We start from the raw sequence: 6,394 nt of genomic DNA, 5'->3' as shown, positions 1-6,394 counted from the left end.
TCTCCTATTCTGGCATATCTAGATGACATCCTTCTTGATGGTGTTTAGATGTCAAAAGGAGGGATTTTGTCTACGGTATCATTTCTCATTATTATTATTATTATTATTATAAGTCTGGTTTGTTTCCATCACTCTCCATCTCCTTCGCCCTTGTTGTATCAATGACTTATTCTATTTTTTAAATAGTATTCTTATCTTGTAATTTATATATTCTTTTGTTTTGTTTTTGATTGTAACAGGAAAAAGTTATCCCAGTGATGGGTCAGAAATATGAAAAAGAGTTTTTAAGTAAATAAATAAACAAATGAGAAATGTTTTGCCTGAAGCTCTTTGGAAGAAAGGGACAAAGGGGGAGGTGGGCATAAATACATTGGCACTCCATCTGTCACCTCACATTGGGAAGGTTCTGTGCCACGCAGCTTGTTCACCCTTCACAAGTGTGGCACGAACCAGGCAGCAAACACCAAAAAGCCAGCTGTGAGAGGGAGCCTTTTTGCCTCCTCTGTGAAATAAACAGCCACTTGCTATCCGTCCTGCTGGTTGTTGTACATGTTGTGTGTGTGCGAGCATGACAGCTGTGGAGAGAAGCTTTTATTTAGAAGATGCGCTGGTTAAGGGATGCATCCTTATGAGAAATCACATGGCAACAGTGACATCAACTGGCCAAGGAAAGATAAAGGAGGGCATTGTCCCAAGATGTTAGGAATGCAAACCTGGATTTTATGAAGCTGCTTTGAGTTTAGGTATAAGGAAGAATCATAGTTGGTTAAGAATTTACTCACAACCACAACTTGCTTTATAAAATTCAAATGAGAAAGAAGCCAAAGCAATGATTAATCTGTCCAGGCCCAAGACAGTGGCAAGAAACAGGTAAGTGACATTACTGCTGTTGTTGTTGCGCACCTTCAAGTGATTTCCAAGTTATGTTTGCCCTAAGGAAACCTGATCACAAAATTTTCTGAGCAGGATTCCATCAGAGAGGGTTTGCCATTTCCCTGAAGCTGAAAGAGAGTGACTTGCCCAAGATCACTCAGTTGGTTTCCATGGCTGAGAGGGGACTCAAAACCTGATTGCTCAGTGTTCAATACCTAAACTACTACATCACTCTATGACATATGCAAACATAAGTCCACCTTACAGTAGTGTTGCTAGGTTTACAAAATAGCAATAAAGAACAGCCAAAATTCATTGACTATTTGGAAACAGCTAATAACCAGTATTGGCCAGAATCCTGTTGATGTGTTACATCTTCATAGGTGAAGTCACATCCGGAGGAATTACAGAATTGGGCGGTTCTGTAACATCCATATCCAATAGAGGAGTGCTGTTACATAACTAGGTAGCAAAATCAGCAAAGTCACAGGTGCACAATGGGACCAATGCACAATATGATGTAAATTGCATCAGTCTCAATACACATTGCATCAGTCCCAGTGTACATTGGGTACCAATGTGCACATGCAATCTTCTCGTTGTCCTCTTCACAATTCAGTAAAGGGGTTTCTTGGCACCTCTGTTATGTAACTAGCTATACATAAAGTTACGTAATGTAAGAAGTCACATAGGATTCCGGTGAACAATTTCATTTAACCTGGTTGTTGTTGTGTGCCTTCAAGTTGTTTCTGACTTATGGTGAACGTAAGACAAAACCTATCATGGAGTTTTCTTGGCAAGTTTCTTCAGAGTCCTAGTCCAACACTCTGATGAAATAATAAAATAAAGATTTATATTTAAAAATAAATAAAATAAAAAAGAAAGCACCAGAATTACACTTGCACACGATTCCCCTGAAATGCTGTATTTAAATATTTGATCACTCTTCTGTGGCTTTATAGCTGATCCTAATAAAAGCCTTTCATGGTTGTTCTTTGAGATCCCCAGCAGACTGAAAAAACAAAACAAAAACCCTGCTATCTTCAAATTTATTTCTTTTTAGCCTATCCTTTCTTTCTGCAAAGCAAGAACATCTCAGCAGGTGGTGCTATGCACAAGTGGATGGCATCTTGAATGCAGCTGTAGTGGCTGCTACCAGATGTTTCCTCTATCTCCTCCTGCATGTGCTTCAAGCATGTTTGCCAATGCATCAATGTTTCATGCAAAGAGAATATGGGAATACATTCTGCAGGAGGGTCAGCAAATGCCTGGAAGTCTGCTTTTCAGACAAAAAGCAGGCCTCAAGGCCTGATTTTTATCTGGATATTTCTTTCTGGGATGGCCAAGAACACAGGACTGCTGCTGTCCAAAGCATTGGTGCTTCTGTGAATGGAAATCCTGGAAATCCTACTTACCAAACCTGATTGAGATAGTCACACGCCTGGCTCCAGATGTGAAAATATGGAGACCCAAAACATAATGCGAGGTATGCAGATTGTACTAACAGTAGCCACAGTTTCCCTTACACACTATCCAACACTTCACAGATGAAAACTGGATGGCGTTGAAAGTGGAAGGTGTGGCTAAGCAACATCAGAGTGTGGTCAAGATGGTTGAAGTTGTTAAGGAGGAAGAACAGACACATAATGAAAGGTTGCAGCAGTTTGCTTTTGCAAGACCCCACTGGGAAGGGTAAGATTCTGTGCCCTCCTCTCTTTCCTCTTGAGTTATCTGAAGACAAACCTCTCTTGCTCTTTGACCTGAGTTTGCACAAAGCAATGTAGGCAAAGGATGAAGGGGGAAATGGAAAGAAGAGACAGAAACTGGGGTATTTTAAAAGCAGCTAACAAAATGGAGTGGCAGAAAATTAATCAAGACTGGGAGTAGGGTTGCCAGTCTGAAAACTGTGCAGTCCTGCTGTACCTTTAATGGTTGTGTAGAAGAGGGAATTTCAATAGGTGTTGCCTGTCACACAACTAGTGCTTTATCACACGACAAAAGAAAGGCAAGATGCTGCAAATGAGGAACAGCTTTCTCCTTGCCTCTCTGCATGCTGTTGTAGCACTTCTGTCCTACTTCCAAAGGTAGACAGCTGTAAAAGTGTGTCTAAACAGATTTTTCCAAAAGACACACTTTTATAACTGTCTCCAAGAAGAGAACGGAAGTGCTTTGATAGCATGTGGAGAGGCAAGGAGAAAGCCACTTCTCTTGCAGTGCATCTTGCCTTTCTTTTGTCATGTAATAAGGCTCAAGGTAGCAAGCAACACAAGCAGCACCCGCTGAAAGTATTTCTTCTGCACAACTGAGAAAGGTACTGAAACTCTCCCCGGTTTGCACTGTGGCAATGCTAGTTAAAGGGTGTGGTATTTCTTGTGCTCTGCTAGTCTCCTTTGAAGTCAGCAAGCCTTCAGGAATGCCTCACAGGAGGCTGGAGGCAGAAGCAGATGGCAGGACCTTGGAAGAGTGCAATGGAGACAAGAAGCTGAAGGAAACATTGCTGGATTGCAGTCTGGCAAACCGTTTCTGGTCATAGATTTTTTGTAGGGTTTTCAGGCTATGTGGGTTTGTCAGAGAAGATGCCCATAGCCACAGATGCTGGTGAAACATCAGGAATAAACTCTTCTAGAATATGGCCACATAGCATGAACAACCCACAAAAAACAATGGATGCCGGCAATGAAAGCCTTCGACTTCACATTTCTGGCCACTTCAATACAAAGAACCTGAACCAGTGCCGGCTCCAGATTCTGGAGGCACCCCTCTAAATATGGGCCTTCCCCACCCCACCATTCCCTACTCCCTCTTCTTCTGCAACTCATCCTCACTGTGATAAGTTGCTGCTTTTCCTCTTGATCTTTCCTCTTGACAGAATCCCCACCTGTCCCTATGAAGTAAAAGACCTCATTCACCCAAGCAGATCTCTCAGTTGGTTGTCTGAAGAAAGTGTAAACAGCTCCCACTGGAAACTACAGCCTGAAAGGTAAAGTGACAGTGCCCTTGATTCCAGCCCCAGAATTTGGGTCTGATTTTGTCCTCCTTCTGCAATTCTGTGCAAAATTAACCAAGCAGCCAACTTCCTGAGGTCTTCTGTTTCAACTCTCATGCGCCCCAATTTGTCTTCCTTCTAGCTGCTCCAGGGGCAACGCAAGTCTCCCGGGAGGACAAAAAACCGTTTTATCCAATGGCTACTAAGTTCTAATACTGGTTCTTTCTCCTCTTTTTTTTATTTGATCATTTATTCATGAAGGCATTAAAGCTGATGTATTGCTCACTTGGGAGGTTCTCCTCCATTTGCCCCCAAACAAAATCAGAAGCCCGCCACTGGCAAATTTATTAGCCGTCTGCAAAGTCCTGGAGCTAATCTCTGGGGAGTCTTAGCCGCAGCATGAGTTTGACTGACTCCTAATGCGATAGTAAACTGGAAATCCATGTTGGCTTGTCCCCTCCCCCCCCCCGCCGCCCCTGAGACAAACAACCACATTTTAGGGTAAAAGACTTTAGCAATGAGATACTTAATGGTTGGGTGCCCCTTTACTTTGCACTTGAGGAATGTGTCTAGTTCCTTCATAGCTGCCCTTCCAAGTTATAGCCATCTTCTGAGATATCTATAGATATAGATATAGATATAGATTTGTATACTGTGGTCTCCATATTGATTAATAGCTGAGCCAAAGTAGGAAAATCTTGAACTATTTCAGTGTCTTCCTCATCTACTCTGAAGTTAAGTAAATCATTTGTGATTATTATCTTTTGTTTTCTTTCTTGTAAACCTGCCTTCATACTTTCTTCCTTTCCTTTTTTTCAGTGATCATTCCATGTCTTTGCAATTTTCCGCCAGTAGTATGGTGTCATCCGCATATCTACAATCAAATATCAAAACTGCCTCCAATTTTCATGCCTCTTTGCTCTGAATCTAATACTGCTTTACATATGATATCTTCAGCATACAAGTTCAACAGTGATAAAAATGCAACCTTGCCTGACCCCATTTCCAAATGAAAACCATTCCTTGGTTCAAACAAACCATTGCACTCAGTGTACAAATGCCCAGTTTCCTTTCTCAGTTTTCAAACCCTGGGAGGGCTCACTGTTGCTACTGCTTACTGTTGAGAAGGACACATGTCCTAGGATAGAGAAATGGCTAGTCTAGGGTATTAGGGGAAGGAAAATGAGGGTGCACTCCATCTGAGAATGCATAATTTTTAATTTGTTTTTAATTTTTAGCTAAAACCAATCACTTCTTCCTCCTCTGAGTCCTTTCCCCTTGCTATTTACCCCTTCCTACCAGTAAGCATTAGCAGTGGTGGCCCTTGCCATGACTTGATAGCTGCCAGGTGTGGGAGAGGACATACACATTATGCTCTACCCAGTTGATGCAGGATCATGGCAACTATGCCCTACTATCTCTACTTGTTGTTGTTGAGTTTTTAATGGCACCTCGTCATGTGTTGGTTTAAGTCATAACCATGGAAGAAAGATGGAATGTAAGCCAAACAAACAAACAAACATATGCATGTATATTTAAATAGCATAAAATTCCAAGGAAGAAGAACCAGTTAGTCCAGGCTCTTAAGGGTGTGTTCTGTCGAAAATGTACATTCGTTTCTTTTCCCTTCTAAGCTGAGACCAACTGCATCTTGTACACAGAACACACACACACACACACACACACACACACACACACACACTGGTTGTAGCTTAATGATGGATAACTTTATGCCTTTTGCAATGTAACAGTACCATTTAAAGTTACCTTTTAAAGGACATGCGGCCTCACTAAATGATGAAGAAAGAATGTCCTGTGGTCCAACTTCTGTCCCACGCAGCCTACTACTGAATGAAAGGAATCCAGATGTGTGTGCATGTGTTCAAACCATTTTAAAAATGGTAAGTATAACTGCAGCTAACTAATTGGATGAGAGAACCTTGGAACTATAATTTTAACTAATTATTTGGGGGTGGGGGCAGAACAAGTTAAAGCTCTGTGCTCTTGAGGTAGGTTGGATGTCCCGCACAACCATGGGCACTTGAGAGGTGCCATGGAAGATTCTCCACTTCTCACTATCAGAAGTGTATGCCCGCTGGATGTTTGGGGGGGGGTCTCCTTCATCAGTCGCCACTTACTGCCATCCCATCAGCCAGCCTCTCTTTATTTCCCAACCTTCGACTCCAATTTCACAGCAAGCTGATTCCATCATTTCGGACCTTTCTGTGCCTGTTAATCATCCTCGTCTTTCCCCCACCCGCTCGCTGTTTCTCGTCTCGGGCCAGGTCACTCGGGTGACTAGGGAGACACCCGAGGCTTGCCAGTCTTCCCATCTTGACAATGAGCATTCAGAGGCATTATCAATCTGTGTGCCTCCTGCTTCCATCACTGGCAATGACAGAGCTATCAATTAGTGCGAAAAGATAATGTGGTGGCGGTGGTGGGGGAGAGCGTTAGATTAGACATGATTAGATTAGAATGGGTTCGTTAGATTAGGAGACTATCAGGCAGCAAGAGATAAGAGATGGAGGCAGA

This window comes from Sceloporus undulatus, chromosome 9, assembly GCF_019175285.1.
Source record: "Sceloporus undulatus isolate JIND9_A2432 ecotype Alabama chromosome 9, SceUnd_v1.1, whole genome shotgun sequence".
Lineage (NCBI taxonomy): Eukaryota > Metazoa > Chordata > Lepidosauria > Squamata > Phrynosomatidae > Sceloporus > Sceloporus undulatus.
This window is presented reverse-complemented; position numbering follows the sequence as displayed.